The 20,579-nt window shown below is 40.6% G+C and overlaps 1 long non-coding RNA gene across 1 annotated transcript; it reads right to left on the bottom strand.

Annotated features, from left to right (window-relative positions):
• Positions 1-5,889: 5,889 nt before the first annotated feature.
• LOC143124493 (uncharacterized) lies at positions 5,890-20,579 on the bottom strand. The gene is made up of 4 exons (XR_012987045.1): positions 20,510-20,579; positions 19,999-20,052; positions 15,705-15,749; positions 5,890-6,192 (listed from the first exon to the last, which is right to left on the bottom strand). It is a non-coding gene; the product is annotated as an uncharacterized LOC143124493 (long non-coding RNA).

Here is a 20,579-nt window from a genome sequence, read left to right as displayed (position 1 = left end):
CCTAGTGTCATACAGTCTCTTCCCTGAGCTATCTGCAACAGCCTGAAGTGTGTAAGATGTAGGCTAAACAGTACAATCCAACAGACTCCATCTGTAACTTGTAAACAAAATAAGACAATCAGCTATAAAACTGAAAATAGGCCTACAGCATCTCTTATTTCTGAAAGTGCAAATTACATAGAATAATGATTTTTAAAAATCCACTTAAGCAAGACCTCCAACATCTGTGTTTAGTTGTATATGGAAGGGTCTACAATTTGCCTCAATATTTTTCAGTGTGTGTACAGTAATAATCTAGCCTACTAACTGTGAAAATATCACACTATTTTGCCTTTTAAAAAAACAAAATTGCTCCTTTCATTTCATAAACAGACTACAACTAGAAGTCACGTGACTTTGCCCTTTGACGTTAACTCACCTTAGCATGGTTTGTTTATTAGCCTGGACACTTTCTTTTACCGTCTATGGACTTAACACTACCAGCTCCTCATGTGAGAAGTGAGAAGTTACAAGTTACCCCAACATAAAGGTAATTACCACGCGATTTACATAGCTTTCTGTCATTACGAAATCATTTAATTTAAGCCATAGGTTTTGGCCCTATTTGTATGTGTATCCAAAGGCTTGTGAAGCGCAGGAAGAGTTTTTTTTTTCTCGTTTCAGTGATTGGTAGCCTACATCATCCATCTGGGTGATGGCTTCGAATATGTGTAGCATGTTCGATATATTTCCACTAACAACTGCTGAACAACGCCGACACACAGTTTCGTCTTATCCACCTCTCTCTCGCCTGTACTACTGTAACTGAAGTTCTCAAACTTGCGATCTTAAAGAGACCAGCGGATCCTCTAACTCTTGTGGGTCGCCACCACTCGCTTAGTGCTGCTATCTCTGACTCGACCGACGACCTGACAAAAAAAAAACATAGGCGCCAATCAGAGCTTCAGAGCTAACAGATTTAGCGTCGCTAAAGAACTCTCGTAGCCTACTTAACAGTAATTGCGAATTACATTAATTAATCCGCACACGAGTTTTATCTATTTTTATACCGTGTATTCTCCGTGTAAATTCATGCACCGAACCGTGACGCCCGTACAGTTTCGGTTCAATACGAATACATGAACCGTTACACCCCTACACCCAGGGGCATATCAAGCTTTTTAAAAGTGTGGGGGTTGTGGGATAGGAAAATGAAACAATCTTGCCAAATTATAAATAACTCCCTACAGGGACGTTGTAAGTATTTTCTGAGAGGGGTGCGGACTATATTGGTGTCCGGCAGTTTCTACCCCGAAATAAAATGAAATTCTGATTGCTAAACACACCATTTTAATGCAGTTTGGGAGGGACAGAAGAAGCAGCGCCCTTCATATGTGTGGCTCATGTGACTTGTAGGCCTACATGATCTACCTATCACTTCACTATTTGACACTACCCTACATGGAGACATATCTCATGTTATAAATCAAGAAATCATTTCAGAAATTATGTTTTGTGCATATGGGTTAGCAGGCTACAATAAATTGCCCTAACAGACAGCAGCCTAATTTCGAGGTATCACTAATACCTAAATAAATATAATAATAAAGAATACAGAACTGTAAGCTCAAATTCAAAAACGTTTGAAGTCTACACAAACATATGCAAAGGGAATATAAATAAATTGTGTTGCATATAGCCAGCTTAATAATGTCAATTTAAAGATTATGATTAGCAGTTTCTTTTTCCATTAATAGTTACAGGAAGCCACGTTGTTGTTTAAGCTATTGTTGCTTCTAGCCCACGTTACCTAGTTTCACTTGCTGCAGGGACACACACATTGCATGAGCGCTCTAAGCGTTCTATTTGAGTTCTACATGCTGGAAATCTTAGTTCTCAGATGTAGAACTCAAATGTGTCTTGACGCCTCCGTTTGTAAGATTAAAATAAGATGTTCTAAATGGAACGCGATCGTATTTAAGATCTCCAGCACCGGCCATAACTTAATGTCGCGGCTACGTGGACCAGTAGGTTAATTGTTGAGGAGGCCCATAGTTTGAGAAAAGCTGCAGATCATAGACAGAGAAATCAAAATGCTCTGAGAACAGTATAGTAGCCAAGGTCTTTCTGCACAAACAAGTGCCTTGGTGCGCGCACCCCCGCTTTCACTTTGACTCTACACCAGACAGTTTAATTGAGTTTTTACTGTAGTTTCTATTCTAGTTCCACTCAGTGAGAGGACTCTTAAATTGTAAATAACGTTGTTGCAACTACACTGCGTTCCAAATGATTATGCAAATTACATTTTTCTCAGATTTTCCTAAATAGTTGGTGCAAATGACAGTCAGTATAATTTTCAAGTCATCAACCGTATGCAAATTTTATTGAACAAACCTCCCAATGATAACAGTATTTTTTTTTTCAAAATAAAAAAAAACTCAAAATGCACTGTTCCAAATTATAATGCACAACAGAGTTTCAAGACATTTCATAGGTTGTAAAGAACTAAAAATGGTCATTTGTTGAATTTGCAGCCTTAATTAAATCAAAAGTTATTTCAATCAAAAACATCTTAACAGTCCAATTTACATGTTAACATAGGACCCCTTCATTCAAGGTTTCAAGTCAAAGGAATAAGTCATATACACACAAATACATCCAAATACATCATTCTGGCATTGTCTAGAATGTTTGTGGAAATGTCAGCCAGGGAAATCTGGAGGGGATTGATGATGAAGATAATGGAGATGGTTTGCTTTAAAATAGTGGATCATTTTTTTATAGGCGTTTTCCTGATAATTGTGTTTGTTGTTATTGTTGCTGTTTTTAAGTTGATACTTGGATATTGTTGATGCAAAAAAGGTACATGTCAAAATACATTTTAAAAAAGGATATTCTGTATTCTGAAACATCTGTATAACAATAATGAATAAAATTAATACCTAAAAAAATAACTGTTTTGTGAACTTTATTCAATAGCCAGTGATTTAGGCAAAAATTATTGTGTTAATTACAGTGAAATATAAAGCTAACTGCAAGCTAACTTTTTGCTCTAAGTCAAACTCTTAACTATATTTGAAGTACGTGCATGTTTGCATCTTCATTGTTGGGTGTATTTTCACCTGTAAACGCTTCACCTCTTGATCATCCCAGTTTCATTCCACTTGGCTGAAATGTTGGTGCTACATTTAAAAGTACAATTACCTAGTCAGTTTATTGTTACTATGTACAAGTTACAAACAATTTTGGCAGCCTATATTATAGACATTGCTCAATAAAACCATGCAGTATACAATCACCAACATTTTTGCAAGCACAATTTCATTGCTTTATCTCTGGCATGGATAATTAGTTTGTCTTTCAAGTTTATACAGAATATAGCCTAAATGATTCATGTATGGGCAGCCAGAAGGAAGCTCTACTGTGAGCTCCACAAATGTAAGAGGCCTAGGCTGCCGTCTGACCCCTAGATTGACCCGAGGCTTTGTGAGGCCTACGGCAGACAGCAGACGCTCACACATGCACCAGGCCTCTCACCGAGCCTGCCCACCATGCCTGTATAGGCCGGAGGCCTTGCGAAAGGCCTGGGCTGCCATCAGACCCCTGGCTTCCCATACATCGCTTAGAGCACCTTTACCTTCACTTGGTTTCCATATTTTCCTTATTATAGCCTATTAGTGATATTTTTCTGGGGTGGTGGAAATAACAGATAAGGCTAAGTTACCCCTCCCCAACCCCATGAATACACGTTAATCAATAATCGTGATTACAATTTTGTCCACAATAATCGTGATTATGATTTTTGCCATAATTGAGCAGGCCTAACATATGTCCAGGCTGCTTTCTGACCACAGGGCTGCCCCGTAGATATCTCACTCGCTCTCTCCACCCCAAGTGTAACACTTAGGCCTACTCCAGAATATGTACAAGCTGCCTTCTGACCACAGGGCTCCCCTCTAGACTTGAGAATTCTGTTTTCTCCGATTTGAGGTACAGTAGAGAGCTTTGGTTATACCAGCTGTAATCCTCTAGGTAGAAAGGTCATCTTGGACTTAATTTGATACTTACAAACTTGGGAAGTTTTTCAAGTACATTGGAGGCGGTGATATGTACAATAAAATGCTTGAAAATTATCACTTTTGATGACAATTTGTCAGGCGGACAGACATTTTTTTGTCTTTTGGGGTATGTTGAGGGTGGTATTTGACAGCAAAAAAGCAATCCCCAGAACCTTTGTCTGCTAGTTTCCCCTATATGTCAGGATACACCATGAAAAATGTGGGAGTTATATTACCATTTATGTAGCTGTAGCACCTGAATATTCACAATTACATCATTCCGCCAAAAGCTTTTCACAAAAAGGGTGTTTTTTAGGGGTGGTAATTATCAACTTGTTATGGCCCAAGGTATAAGATAATAGGAAATAATAGTGAAAAAGGTAGCAAAAAACATCCTGAGGAGTGGACCTGGCTCCCGGCCTAACTGAGAAATGTATTTAAGCTAGTAGCTTCGCTACAAGTAGTGATGCTACTGTCCATCACTGCTCCCTCACTCTCCCTCTCATAAATGTTAATGCTCCTGCTATTGCACCTCCTGCTGCTCCTCCTGCTGCACCTATTGGTCCTCCTACGAATCCTACTAGTGCTCCTCCTATTGCTCCAGCCCCTGCTCCTATTGGTCCTACTAGTGCTCCTAACACTGATACTGCTATTACTACTACTAGTGCTGCTCCTATTGGTCCTGCTAAGAGTCCCACTAGTGCTCCCCTTGCTGCTCTTCTTGCTGCTCCTATTGGTCGTCCTGTGAATCCTACTAGTGCTCCTGCTCCTACTCCTGCTCCTACTACTGCACCTCCTGCTGCTCCTACTGTGCCTATTATTGGTCCTGCTACGGAACCTATGAGTGCTGTTACTACTAATGCTCCTCCTACTGCTCCAGCTCCTACTGCTGCTACTGTGACTCCTTCATCTGCTCTTACTGCTGCCATCACGGCTACTGCTTCTCTTCTTATTGATCCTCCTGAGAATCCTACTAGTGCTGCTGCTGCTGCTCCTCCTGCTGCTCCTGCTACTGCTACTGCTCCTACTGCTGCTACCGCTGCTCCTCCTATTGGTCCTCCTGCATATCCAACTAATGCTCCTGCTGCTCCTCCTGCTGCTCCTGCACCTGCTGCTGCTACTGCTGCTGCTATTGCTGATTCCCCTGCTCTTCTTGCTCCTGCTACTGCACGTCCTTCCCCTGCCCTTGCTCCTCCTGCTCCTCCTCCTCCTGCTGATCCTGCTCCTATTCCTGCTACTGCTGCTCTTCCTCCTCCTCCTACTGCTGCTGCTGTTGCTGCTCCTCCTATTCCTCCTAGTGCGACTATTGCTGCACCTACTGCTGCTCCTGCTACTGCACCTGCTGCTGCTATTACTGATGGTACTACTAATGGTAATACTGCTACTGCTACTAGGAATTTACCTACTGGTCTTGTGAAAAATTTGACTTGAGCTTGTCTTGCTGCTCCTGCTCCTTCTGCTGCTTCCTTTAACTTTTTTTGTAATTGTTTTATTACTTTTACTATTGATGCTTTTACTACTACCTTGACAAGTGCTAGGACTATTGATAGTACTACTCTTACTGTTCCTGACATGATCTCCCTCTTTGTCTCCCATGGGCTCATCCACTCATAGTACCCCCCTCCATTTTTCCGCACCATGGCCTTTATCTTCTCCAGTAGCTCTCGGACCTGAGTCCTGTCTTCACTCTTATTGTTGAGGACATGATATCTACCCCCAGCATATTTAATAAGAGATGAGAGAGCAGGACGTCTCTGCAGAAAATCTTCCATTGGTTCTCCCTTAAGCACATCTCCATGAGTGAAGAGCACTATGGTGTACTTAGAAGCTTTTTCACCAAAGTTCTCCTGGATCCACGTCACTGTGTTCCTCTCCTTTGTGAAGCTTGCATCCAGTCTGATCATCAGCAGGAAGGCATGGGGCCCAGGAAGAGATATCTCCTGTAGCTCATTTTTCAGCATATCTGTCTCATTTTCTGTATCAACTGATGCTGGTGTATCGATCAACATAATCTGTGTGCCATCCACCTCAGTGTGCATCTTAGCACAGGTTTCAGTGAATTCTATTTGAAAAGTTCCCCTCCCCAGGATGGTCTTTCCTGAGGCACTCTTTCCACTCCCAGTTTTGCCCAGCAGCACAATCCTCAGAGAAGACACTGTGGAGAAACAGTCAAGTCACATTTCCTAGAAATTAACTGTTGTGAAACACCAAATTAATTGTAAAAAAAAAATACCTGGCTACTCTGTGACAGAAGTGAATAGGGTTGCCACATTAACTGGATTTTCCGGGATTGTTCTGATTATAAAATATAGGATTGTCAAAGTTTTTTTTTCCCTTATTTTCGTCAACAACTTCCTGAATTTTTTGGTCAACGATTCCCGGGACACCGAAACACGGGGCACATGAAACTTGGTTGTGTTTATCGGACATCAAATCCTGTGTAGTCTACGTACCAGCACATAAAAGGTTTTATGACAATGATTTTTGTTGATTGGCAGCAGAAGTAGCCTACAGTTTACCTTATTACCTAGCAACTGCCGCGCAACCACAGCTATGACCCAGACCCCATTCTGTAGTTACACGCACATGTCTATCAGCCTAGTTGCTCTATAATGTAGAAAGGGACAGCAGCAGGGAAAGGAATCCAACGTGAGTGAGAGTGTGTCTGCGATTAAGAGTGCAACATTGTAGGCTACACAATACTGTCGCTTCCACCACGCGCATCACACACTAGGGCACCAAGGGACAGAGTATAGAGTTAGAATTGTCTCAAAAAAATGTATACATTACATACTCGGAAAGATATGCACAAATAGATGTGTATTTCTAAATGCACAAACACAAATATATACAAATGTGACATACAAACACATAAAGTAATTTGTACAAATTAACGAGAAGCGACTGTTCAGTCTAAACAACATCGCACAAGTTTTATCCGAGTTAGAGAGTATTCCTGGGGAAGCTAGGAGTCTCTGCAATGCAGCTGGGAGGAATGAACGACATACACGGCTGATTCCAGTTGGTGTTTGGTAGCCCTGAATCTTTGTTACTTAACGAGAAATGGAGAAATATACTTTCTTCAGAAGTGTTTCGTGAAAACTTGGTGTGGATTGTCGTTGATGAGGTTCGTGTCACATACAAATGGTAAGTTTAGAAATGTTAACGTTAGCTACTTACCTAATTGTATCTTAACGATGGCATTAGAAGAACGCTTTGTTGATCTGATTGTTTGATTTGGCACGCGTATCACAAACATATCACACCAATCAGCTAATCAGTATTTTCCAATGGAAAGGTCCCAGATGGATATGCGGAGCAAATGCGAAGCAATCCATCTAGCAGAGTCAGGTTAATGAAACACGTCTTTCATATCATTACGGCCTAGTTTGTTCGCTATCATTGAAAGTGAAAGTAAGCAAGTAGGCCTAGGCTTTCTATGCAACATCTGAAACTTTCAAGTTCTATTTGTGTGATGATCCAGTTGTTTTTTCAGCAGATGCATGAAAGGTTAACCAAATAGCCTAACTGTAAGAAAAGTTTCCTTTTCTCGTCTTGGCAAGTAGCCGCATAGCCTATCGGAAAATAAATCCTGACCATGTCAACATTGGGCGAACAGAACACCGATGCAATCTATCTGCGGGATGTGCCCTTTTTTTACGGCTCTGGCATAGCCTAAACTCATCGGGCTATATTTTGGGGCACCAGCGCATGGCGTACAGTTCGTTTTTCAGTCGTGCGAAGTTGAATTCGGTATTTTGCACCTTTATTTTTTAAGCATTGCGCCCAGGGGTGTGGCAATTAACAACCTAGGGCGGGCCCTGGCGCGTTGTCTAAAAAATACATACACCGCCTAAACCTGGTCAGAAGTCAATGGCGAGTTGTTCATATGCTATTTTAAGAGCGCATGTCAACAGTCATATTGGCAGGTGCACGCACCATCCTTCTATCATTCATGAACGCACACCAGCGCACGTCCATGCAAAGCATTACAAATTGCACAATTACAATGGTAAACATAATTAGAATAAAGATATTACGAAATACTGTACATCTCATGATGAGTAGTTATTCACCATCATTTGCAAATTGGTAATGACGATTAAAAGTGATTAGGGGAGAGGCGAGAGACACGTATGGAGCACAGCTGAAGACGCACTGTCACGAGATATAAGCAACTCCTCTGCAGGATAAATGTTGTTTTATTCAGTCATTTGAGCAACATTAGGGTAAGTGTTGCTTTTTCCAGCCTATGTTTTCGATGGTAACCCATTGTCAGTCAATAGTGAAAGTAACTGCATATAACTGTCTTGTCGTTGACTGACTCCTTGGTGACGTTAGTTTTACTTTGCCAATGAGTTCAAATAATAGACGAGTGCAAATGCGTGAAGGCTATGCTAAGTTTTAGTAAAGCATGGTTTAAGAATGACTATTCCATACGGTCTCGCAAGCAGCCTCCTTCAAATGCGCCGTTGAATGCCAAAATACCGATGCATTTATTTGACATATCGCGCGTTGCGCCGTTAAAGGGAATGACAGATGTCATTCTCATTGGTTTAAAATGATGTTACGCCCCAAACACACCCATATGACTGATTAAAAGACCTAGGAACACCTTGTTACGCCATGCGCTCCACTTTTGAGGACAAAAACCCTCCCAATGTGAACTGGACATCCTACTAAATTTGAATAGACTTTTGACGAGTGACGATGCTCTTTAGAATGTCATGATAGGGCCCATCGTGTGACAAGTCACATTATCTTTCAATATTGGGCTTTGAAAATAAGAGTTAGATTTGCTCAGTAATAGAAATTTGTTTGACATTTATACAGAAACCAAGGAAAAGAAATTACAGTTGTCGGGAATTTAAAACACGAAGCCACCCCATCGCTACGCCGATGGTTTGCAGTGTCTTTCTTCACAATAAACTAGCCTAACTAAACCATTTTCAATGGGCATATCCCGTCTTTTTATTGTTAAAAACATTAGCAAGAGAAGTAGCCTGGGTTGCCCCATGCTGCCATACACGCACAATTTTATTCACGCTGCTAGGCAGCCTGGATTCCATGGACCAAATTTTCACCTCAACGAAGGAACCAATCACAGAACGGAGGGGGGAGCAAGACAATGACGACACACCGAAGCAGTTATGAGCTACATACAGACGCATTTGATAGACATTCGTAGCGCCCAATAAACGGCTCTGGGCATTCATAAACCACGTCTTGAATACGAGAAAATGAATGTGTAGTTCCCAGACCCCACCTCAATGATATGAGGTCTGGCGTTAGCCAGGCTACAAGAGAAGGCTAAACTGTGTCAAAATCAAAACAATAATAGCCTATTTAAACGAGGCAACTGACTTGCAATGGATGCTGGCAACTAAGCAAATAAAGCTAAATTACGATGTTTTGCAACCTCAACATGAAAGACGCTTCCAAATCCAAGCACAGCTCCGGTGATTTATTGATACCGTGGTCGGACGTCCAGGATTTTCACAAACCAAAATGTGGCAACCCTAAAAGTGAAGCTAAAATGTGGATTACCGTCTGGTTCGCTATCTGACCCGTCTCATCTTGTTTCCGGTTCCGGTCAGCGTGCTCCGTATGTAACTACCTAAACTTCCAAACTTATCTATCTTAAATCTCCTTGTTACCATCTACTTTCTACGGATTTACTGGCTACCGATTATATCTCGTGAACAAACTGTTGTTGCTCGAGGCTTTGGATTATCGGACTCTATAACCTTGATCACCAAACTTTTCTGTCAAACGTTAACGTGAAACGTTAAGCCAGCATCAAGGGCTGCAAATAATACCGGGCCAAGGAAACGCTATCTGGAAGAAGAAAGCATCAAATTCCTTCTAACGTCTCTCAAAACTAGTGACTCAATATAAAAGTGAGATTTTCTTAGATTACTTACCCGCTACCTGTGCGAGTTATCAAGGAACTGCACGATATCGCTGTTGCTAGCCAACTAGCAAACAAACGTTTAAAAGAAAGTTGACACAGACGAGCCCTTGCCGCGACACGATGCCTCCCCTCAGTTGTGCACCAGGCTGCGACTCATGCGTCCTTTTCAGCGAAAAGATAGTGGAACTCGAAGCCAGAATAGCAACCCTCCATCAGATTGAGAAGGATGAACAGTTCCTCGACACCATTCTCTCCGTAAGTAACGTTACCTCTCTTACACACACTAATGCCAGATGCCCTGATTTCACTCTGTCCTCCAATGCTTTAACCATGCCATGCACTAATGCAACTTCTGTCCCTGTTGCCTCTCCCCGGCCTCTGCTGAGAACCAAGCCTGCTCTGCTGGCCAGCTCCACTCCACACCAGCCTGAGCCATGGTGTAGCATCACAAGCACGGCAGACGGTCCGGACGGCACTCAGGCCCAGCCCAACCTATACGACTGGAAAATCGCTACGCCATTCTGACCGAGGATGAGGAGCCCCTCCTGCCCCGAGACAACCATCCTGGTCCCTCCTCAAAATCGCCGCCCCCCCGACCCCCTCCTCCCCGGACCTCATCAACCTCCACCCTGGTCATCGGCAGTTCCATGGTTAGAGACCTCTGCATTCCCCCATCATGTAGCGGTCCCTCCAAGGTCTACTGCTTCCCTGGTGCCAAGGTCCTTGACATCCAGCAGAAACTCCCAAGCATCCTGGCCTGCCACACCAAGGTCAACAACATCATCGTACACGTGGGCACAAATGACATCAGAGAAAAGCAGTCAGTAGCACTGCAGGAAAACTACAAAACTCTCATCACCACCCTGATGGGCACAGAAAAACGCTTTGTCATCTCTTGGCCTCTCCCTACCTACAGAAAAGGTGCTGAGAGATGGTCCAGACTGTTCGATCTCCACACCTGGCTCAAACGCTACTGCGCTTCCCTAAGCATCCCCTATGTTAACAACTGGGGCTTGTTCTGGGAGAGGCCCAGTATGCTGAAGCGTGATGAAGCGTCTCCACCCAAACCAACATGGAGCCAGGCTACTCTCTGACAACTTAGCGTCCACACTGAGGCATTGACATTATGTAGAAAATATTACAGATTCACGCCCCCCAGGTATTGATTCGAATGGCATTATACATGTGGATGGGTCTGAGAATGTTTTCTGCAGGGTAACAATACTACTACCATAGATCAAGCTGCTTCATGCAATAGCATGACTTATGCTTATAGTTCTATTCCAACGTTGATTTCTACCCAACGTATAGTAAAAAGAAAAGACAAATTTAAAACTAGAAACCTAACAAATATTCTTTCCATACCTCAGCATATTCCTCAAAAGCCAGAGGCATTTTCAGCTAACATGGGTTTACTAAATATAGGTGCACTTACTACCAAAACCTTTGCAATCAATGATTTTCTTAGTGAAAAAAAAATGGATTTTCTGTTTCTTGTTGAAACCTGGCTGACTTCAGACAGCGAAGCTGTTCTTGTTGAAACTTGTCCCCCAAATTATAATTTCTTCCACTCAATTAGACAAGGCAAACGAGGTGGTGGAATTGCCTCCATTCTCTCAAACAAATATAGTTGCACTAGAGTCAACTTTGGCGAATTCGCTTCCTTTGAGTATATTGCCCTCACTCTGAAGGCTGACCCAGCTGTACTTCTATTAACCTTATACCGCCCTCCTAAACTATGGACTGGCTTTCTCGACCAGTTTTCTGAACTTATGTCGCTCATCATCACTAGCTATGATCGGATAATTGTAAATGGCGACTTTAATATTCATGTCAATAAGACAACTGATGCTTAAGCCAGTAAGTTCCTTAAAGGGGTGGTTCAGGATTTTGGACATAAGACCTCATTTCCAAGTAAGCAAGTGTGATATTTATCAGTGGAGACCGTTTTCAACAGAGTTCGCAGGTGCTAGGCTAGCGCAAGTCAACGGTATGTCCTAGCCTGCCACTAAAGACAGTCTTACCCACTCCAAAGTACACCTGAGGCAAATTCCAGACAATCGATGTAAATGTCTGTGTTGATAGAATAGTGTTAGAAATACAACTACCCTCGCATCGCGTTGCAATAGTTATACTTTGGTCCCTGAAGTTGGTAGTAGTCATTTTGCATCTCAGCAGCGGACTGATATTACCAAGGCTACTACTAAGTATCCCCATTGGAGTGCGCTTTACTGTTTACTTTTCGGCGCAGTACTACTAACCGGAGCAAGTATAATTCCGTCGTGGTAAGAAACTAGTCCCTCAAAATGTAATGCTATCGTTGAAATGCAAGGATAGAATAACGTTAGAAATAACAGTATCAATACAGACATTTACATCGATAGTCTGGCGTTATAATTTATTTGCCTCGGGTGTACTGTGGAGTGGGTAAGACTGTTTTTAGTGGCATGCTAGCACATACCGTTGACTTGCGCTAGCCTAGCACCTGCGAACTCTGCAATTAGAAGGACTGGATGAAACGTGTTGAAAACGGTCTCCACTGATAAATATCACACTTGCTTACTTGGAAATGAGGTCTTATGTCCAAAATCCTGAACCACCCCTTTAATGTGTTGGACAGTTTAGAGCTAAAGCAGCATGTTACAGGACCCACCCACAACCTTGGCAACACCCTCAAACTAGTCATTTCTATAGGGATAGAAGTCACAGACTTATCAGTAAATTATATAAATATATTTGATCATTATTGTGTATCTTTTAATGTAGTACTACATACTCCAAAAATTCATCCCGAAATTGCAATCAAATCGCGACTCTTGGACATTAGAGCAGAACAGCAGTTCATAGCTCTTATAGACTCCATAAATTTAGATATTTTACATCATCCCATTGATCAAATGGTAGAGGCTCTCAATCGTGAATTAGGCGCTCTGCTTGACAGAGTGACACCCTTAAAGGCTAAAAAAAGGCCCTGTAGCAAACTGACACCTTGGATGAACGAAAATATCCATGATCTAAAAAGATCATGTAGAAAAGCTGAGAGAACATGGAGAAAAACTAAGTTACAGGTTCACCGTGCCATTCTAAAAGAAAAAATAGCAAATTATAATAGAGCTATTCGGAATGAGAGAAGGAACCACTTCTCTAAGGTAATTGCTGAAAACAGTGGAAACTCTAGGGTGTTGTTCTCTACCATTAATAGGCTATTGCATCAAACACCTTTTGATACACTCAGTCAGGCATCCTCTCTAAGATGCAAAGAATTTGCAGACTTCTTTAAAAACAAAGTAATTTCTATAAGGGAGGCTATTGGTAACACAAGTAATATGTTTGATAGTACACCCAAAAACAGCCCCCCAAAATTAAGGTCCTTTAGCACTATTACTCAATCTGAGCTTGGTAAAATTATAACTCAAACCGGCTCCTCAACATGTGTTTTAGATCCAATCGGACCAATCCCTACTAGATTCCTCAAAAAAGTATATGATAGCTTAGCTCCCTTTATTCTCAAGGTAATAAATACCTCATTAGAAACAGGTATATTTCCAACTGCTTTTAAAACCGCTGTTGTGAAACCTTTACTTAAAAAGTCAAATCTTGACCATACCAATCTGAGCAACTACAGGCCTATATCAAATCTACCGTTCCTAAGCAAAGTACTTGAAAAAGTTGTTTGTAATCAGTTAAATACCTTCCTCAACGAAAACAGTATCCTTGAAAAATTCCAATCAGGTTTTAGATCAAATCACAGCACAGAAACGGCTCTAGTAAAAATAGTCAATGATCTCAGACTGGCTACTGACTCAAACAAAGTCTCAATCCTTATTCTTCTGGATTTGAGTGCGGCATTTGACACCATTGATCATAGCATCCTAATTCACCGCCTTGCGAAGTGGGTGGGTCTCTCTGATAATGCTCTAAACTGGTTTCAAACCTACATTACTGGCAGAGATTTTTATATCAGTCTAGGAGATCGTGTATCTGAAAAACATGACTTGCGTTTTGGTGTGGCCCCGGGGAGCTGCCTTGGTCCCCTGCTATTTTCCCTATATATGCTTCCATTGGGAAACCTCATAAGTCAGCATAATGTAAACTTCCACAGCTACGCAAATTATACCCAATTGTATATTTCTGTGAAGCCAACTATCCCAGATGGCCTTTGCTCCCTCACTGCATGCCTAACCTCCATTAATCAGTGGATGAGCAAACATTTTTTTAAACTAAATGATGACAAAACAGAGGTACTTTTGGTTGGACCAAAACTAAAGCGAGATATTGTTTTTAGTAATCTGGGGAACTTGGCGCACCAGGTCAAACCAAAAGTAACAAGCCTCGGTGCAGAGTTAAGTTTTAAACCTAAAGTTAAAGTTACTCAGACAGCCTATTTCCACTTGAGAACCATTGCCAAAGTGCGGCCCTTTTTAACTCAACAAGATGCAGAAAAACTAATTCATGCCTTTATCACTAGCAGGTTAGACTACTGCAATGCACTTTTCACTGGTCTTCCCAAAAAACATCTAAAGAAATTGGCTCTCATTCAGAACTCTGCGGCTAGACTTTAAACTAAGACTAAGAAGAGAGAACACATCACCCCTGTGTTGGCTGAACTGCACTGGCTCCCTATTTCCTATAGAATTGATTTTAAGGTTATGTTAATTACTTACAAAGCTCTGAATGGCATAGCACCTTCATATATCTCTGAGCTTTTAATATCTTATCAACCACAAAGGAAACTTAGATCATCCAATTCTAATCTTTTAATCGTACCCAAAGTGCTCCACAAACAAAGTGGAGAAGCTGCTTTTATCCATTATGCCCCCAAACTATGGAACACCCTGCCTCTGTACATCAAGCAGGCGAGTTCAGTAAATATTTTTAAAAAAGATCTGAAAACATACCTGTACAGGAAAGCTTTTAGTTAACTCATCTTATCCTGTAGACTACTTTTTCAGATTATTCTGCATCTGCTGCTATTGGAGGGCGCAGCCAGCCAGAAGCAGATGGGCTCCCCCTATTAAGTCAGGTTCTGCTCAATGTTTCTTCCTGGAATATGGGAGTTTTTCCTTGCCACAGTTGCCATATGCCGTGCTTGTGGGGGGTAAGAGGGTTAAGGCTGCCAGTCTTATGACATGTCATTTTCTATATTTTTGATATGTTGCTGAGTGGATCATAAACGGCCCCAGCAATGAAGAAAAGTGATTGATAATGACTGACTGACTATTATTGTGTTACATGCTTGTATTGCATGTAAGGCACTTTGAGCTGCATTCTGTGTATGAAAGGTGCTATACAAATAAAGCTTATTATTATTATTATTATTATTATAAGGTCTCCTGTAGGTTAAATGTTATTCTAATGCTCTTAAGTCCCTTTGGGGAAAAGTGTCTGCCAAATGAATAAATGTGAATTATGCATTCCACGAGTCAGCAGGCTATGTAATAGATAAATGGATAGATAGATACCATATACATCCTGAGGGAAATTTTAGGCATCCAGTAGCTTATACAATCATAACACAACAAACACACATATATCATATGTAATACATAAAAAAAAATTGAACAATGTAAAGAGTTGAACATTTTGTGAGGAGACTGCAAAGGTCTGGTATGGGCTGACCATGTGATGCATTGACCATGATAAGGTGCTATGATAGAGTGTGTGCAATGGTGGTAGTGCAAAAATTAACAGGGCAGGGAATGCACAGTGCAATAGATGATTGTCAAAATAATTTCCACAAAACAAATACTCACTGTCAACAGGAAGCAGTATATTATTTATTTGTCTTCGTAAAAGATCTGCACAAAAGAATCAACTTTGCTTAGAAATGCATACACATTTTCATGAAACATACTTACTTTACTTTACTATTAGCTTTGATTTTGCAAAATGGTCTGATCTGTCTTTGCAAGGATCTTGGTGAGGGTTTAATAGTGTGTGGGCCCAAGTTTGTGGTTTATTTGAACAACCTACACCAATCAATCAACCAATTTGAACACTGCAAAAAATGAATTCTAACCAAGTGTTATTGATCTTATATTAAGATTCAAAAATCTAATTTTAAATCTAAAATCTAGTTTTTAGTATGAAAAGACTTACCTAGAGCCCTCTCAAAAGATCATTTTGACTTAATTTAAGAAGACTTTAACTTATTTTAAGGAGTCTTATCAAGACAAATTTGCTCAACGCAGTGGCAGACAAATTTGCTTGTTTTTAGGACAAATTTGCTTAACGCACTGGCAGACAAATTTGCTTGTTTTCAAGATAAGATGTCTTAAAATAAGTGAATTATTTTTTAAATTAAGTCAAATGATTTCACAAGAAAGCGCTAGGTAAGTCTCTTTATACTGAAAACAATACCAACTAATTTTTCTTATCTTGATATAAGATTAATAACACTTGGTTAGATTTTGTTAGATAAGCAGTTTTTTGCAGTGAATAGCCTACAACCAGCGTTGAATTCTGATATATCTATCGGATAATACATGTCAAAATCCCTTTATGGTAAGAACAGGACATTCTGCCGTCCTATGTGACAAAAACTATATCAGGGCAGTTATGTTTTCAAATATATAATATAGTTTGCTAGTATATCTAGTAATGTGCATACAAATGCCTTTTTGCAAGTTCCGAGTGGATAATGTGGAGCATGTAACACAATAATGGAGAAGAGTCAGTCATTTCTCTTCGTTGATGTGGCCGTTTATGATCCAATCAGCAACATATCAGAAATATAGATTGGATGGAGCTATCGATTGCTAAAGAATGGAACAATCTTGAAGTGTAAGGCACCCAAACTTAAATCAGATATAGTTGTGTATGTGTAACATGTTGTTCATGCATAAGGTCATGAATGAACTCATGTAAATTCCTGATAATTCATAAGATATAAAGGAAAGTAATGCATTAATCATGAATTACTTTTCAAAAGATTGGGTGCCTATCCACAGATAGTAATATAGTATTTCAATGCATGGCCAACAAGGTGCAAGGTGGCAGTTATGATACAAATATCAAACCAATCTGCCAATGTTTCACAACTTGCAGTGTTGTCAGCAGGGACGGACTGGGACAAAAAAATCGGGGCCCATGGGGACCAAGCTGCCCTCAAATTGGTTGGGCTCACCTAATTAAACAAATCCTTGCATTACCCTTATATATGCATATATTTTCAACTAAGTGTCATGGAGCACTGAAAGTGGACAAATGTGCCTTCATTCTGACTGATCAGAGGTAGCCATGGAGCACATGATCTCAATATTCAAGTAGGCTATACAAGCAATTATGAAAGAAGATAGCTTGAATTCAAAGTATTTCAAATTATTCAATAGGCTATAAACTAAACAATGCATAATTGATAGCAGCACCAAAAAAATACTGAATCTCTTATGTGTAAAGAGCTAAATTATCTAGATGGTGGTAGACCTTATTGTAATTTATACCAGTTATCACTACAGGACAACTGAAACAACACAAAATAAACAGACCAACTTTGTTGCCTGTAGCTGGAACTATTTTATTCCTGTAGGCTATACCAATCTACATTGCTGGTACATTTTAGAACAGCAGGCCTATATTAATTAATTCCCTTTAATGTCTTCGAGTAGCCTATCGTATAGTTGACTTGTGCAAGAATATGACATTTTGTAGCCTACATTTCCATCAGTCTATAGTATTTTAGCCCATCTTTACCAACAGAACCCTTCCTAGATAGAGCCATTTCGACGCTCTACTTTGAGAGACTAACCACCACTCATGCCGTCGATGTTGAATTAGGGGTTTGCAGGGCGTGTCATCAGATCGGATGATGCCATATTGGAGATACTCGCATCATAAGAAAGCACCAGGCAATGAAGTAGATCTCGAACGTCGTCAAGGAAAATGGTTATTGCCGTGTTTTAGGTTGTACCAACAGGTCAGACCGAGAAAAACATCTGGAGTATTATCTACTTACAAAAGTTATTAAAAACCAGGGAGAGGAATGCCAGAAGTTATCAGACGAAAGAGGCGCTTGTGGTTGGACTTGGTACTGCGTCTCCCTCACCCAACTCATATGGATTTGCTCCGCCAATAAACCGTAATTTCTCAAAATATTGCACCTTTTCTTGTAATTCAAGTCCTGCCCTATATGCCTTTGCATCTTGGACGCGTTCTGGTGAGCTTTTCTGTTGTTTAGACATGGCTACAATCACTTAAGGTATCCAAAGTGCATAATAGTCCATTGTACTTCATTCAGTTCTTTAACATTAGCCTTTAGCCTCCAACATGGCCGCGCAGCTGGGTTACCATGGTTACCGGCCAAAACGTGATGTCCGTGCAAACCCCTTATTTTGGGTGTCTGACGGAAACTGATCAATTAATGTTGATTTGACACTCGTTTACTGTTCGCATTTGCAAATCATTCATTCAGAAAACTTAAGTTTCACTATTTGTTATTATAATCACAACATGGCCTCACTATGTTATCATTACCATATAATTACATTATCACAATTAATAAGTCATCATAATCATCATCGTCAGCATGGCATGTCACACAGCCTACCTGCTCCATCACTGAGTTCTTGTTATAGATACCACCTGCTCACTGTCCCTCTGCCCTGTATGCTTGCTTAGGCCTACATCTCCTCGCTCAAATTTAACAAACTTCAACATGTTGCTGACATAGACTAACCTACTTGCAACCTATTTTATATTTTTGAAGCTTCTACATTGGTGTTATTTTTGCACAATTGGCACTACCGGCACCCGCCGCAATTTCCACATGTGCGATTAACTATTTTGATACACTCACAGATTCCTGGTTCTGAGCCAAAATGGGAGGAGTGGGGCCTGACAAGAGCTATTGTTGGATCAGTCCAGTGTCAGTATGAAAAATTAACCAATAGGCCGCTGACTGTCTTTGCTTTGGGCCGACCGTTGGCCAAACAAGTTAAAATATACAGTTTGATAGCCTACTCTATCGGCCAAAAAAGGTCCGTCGGCCCACCGGGAAAATGCCCGGTACATGTATGCAAGATGGCCAGTCCGTCCCTGGTTGTCAGTTAATTCATTCAGTTCATTCATCAGTTTTGTACGTCTTTCCAAATAATACGCCAAACGAGAATATAATTTTCAATTGTAGGTCTATCATAGATATCAAGACAAATTCCTAAGACTAGAGTCTAAGGTACTTTTTTTGCATCATCACAGAGTAGCCCATTGGAATTCCATTGGAAGTATTTTAATTCCATAGAAAACAGAGCTACCCTCATCAGGTTGTGTTAAATATTTAATATTTTAGGATATATTTACTGTGCATACGGAACGTTTTCAGACCTTTTAAACATGTCCGCATTTTCTTATGTTTTAAACTCATCTTAAAATTTATTTTTTCTATCTTTTATATAGACTGCCATTCTCCGAAGTTGCAAATGTGACTCATCGTGACTCATATAATTGAATATATCACATATGTCAAAAACGTATTGCTAAATGGATGAACAAAGTCAATGAACAATCTCAAACGTGGGCCATGTGTCTGAATCAACATCATAAAAATTGAGGCGTGGCATTGTTGGATCACTGGTAGGACAACATTCATGCAGGAAGAAGTTGATAGCATAGATATTTCCAGTAGAGTTCACCAGCCGGGCGTAAAAAAAGAACATCTTAACTCTGACTACACTACGTCCTAGTGTGTCATGTGAATTTCCACCGAGTGCACCAAGCCTGGCTGTCTGAGCTTGGTCATAATGTGAATGGCATCCCAAAACCCAAATCAGGGAGTGTGTGCACACTGCACAGCCACTCAGAAACAAGCAGGCTAGTTGAATGCTCGAGGAAGAAATATAGTGATGATTTCACATCACATAAACTGTTATTGAGTGATGTTGATGCACAATAGGCTACTCAAGGTTTGAAAGTACCAGGCGATAGGGACTGTACTATACATACATTGTCATGCAGTGTACCACTTTGGGCCAAATCAATGACCAAAATGCAGTGTTGCAACTAAAACCAAATATAGACTAGGATCAACCTCTCGAACTAATCCTTCAAACTGACCTTTTGGCTGTGGTCCAGTGTCTCTGCTAGACTCCGTGTTCCGTTCTCGATCACCTGATGAGTCAGGCCACAGAGTGTATGTTTTTTGATCGAACATTAAACATAAAATTAAACACATAATATTATTTTGTGCCATGCCCATGGTCATTAATAATGCTCTTCATCAAACTGCAAAGAGAATATGCATTCTAGTATTGTAGTATATTGTAGAATATTGTGTTTAACACTGTATTTGGAGTACATTTTTCCAACACAACATTCTGCCTACATAAATGTTGTGTTCCAGAGACTGGGGGTGCAGACTAACTAACAGACTGTCAGCGACATACAGACATACAAAAATGAGGCCTTGTTTTATTATGTCTTCGTTCATACTTGGACCTGTGTAGTAAACTTAAAAGAACAAAAAACCCAATCAACATAAAAGAGTTTCTTTGGATCAAAACGGAAAGGTTTAAGGCATTAAGGAAGAAGCAGTCATTATAATCATAATGAACAAAAGGGCACTTACAGGTCAGACAGAAGCATTCTAGAGTTAGAAGTCAGAAGAATCCAGGAAATCGGTGACACGGTGAGAACAG

The sequence above is a fragment of the Alosa pseudoharengus genome, unplaced genomic scaffold, assembly GCF_046254945.1.
Source record: "Alosa pseudoharengus isolate Yale_2024_CS ecotype anadromous, Long Island Sound unplaced genomic scaffold, YU_APseudo_1.1 YU_APseudo_1.1_scf_1, whole genome shotgun sequence".
NCBI classification, from domain to species: domain Eukaryota; kingdom Metazoa; phylum Chordata; class Actinopteri; order Clupeiformes; family Clupeidae; genus Alosa; species Alosa pseudoharengus.
The sequence above is the reverse complement of the archived record's forward strand: the minus strand, read 5'-3'. Positions and strand labels throughout refer to the sequence as shown.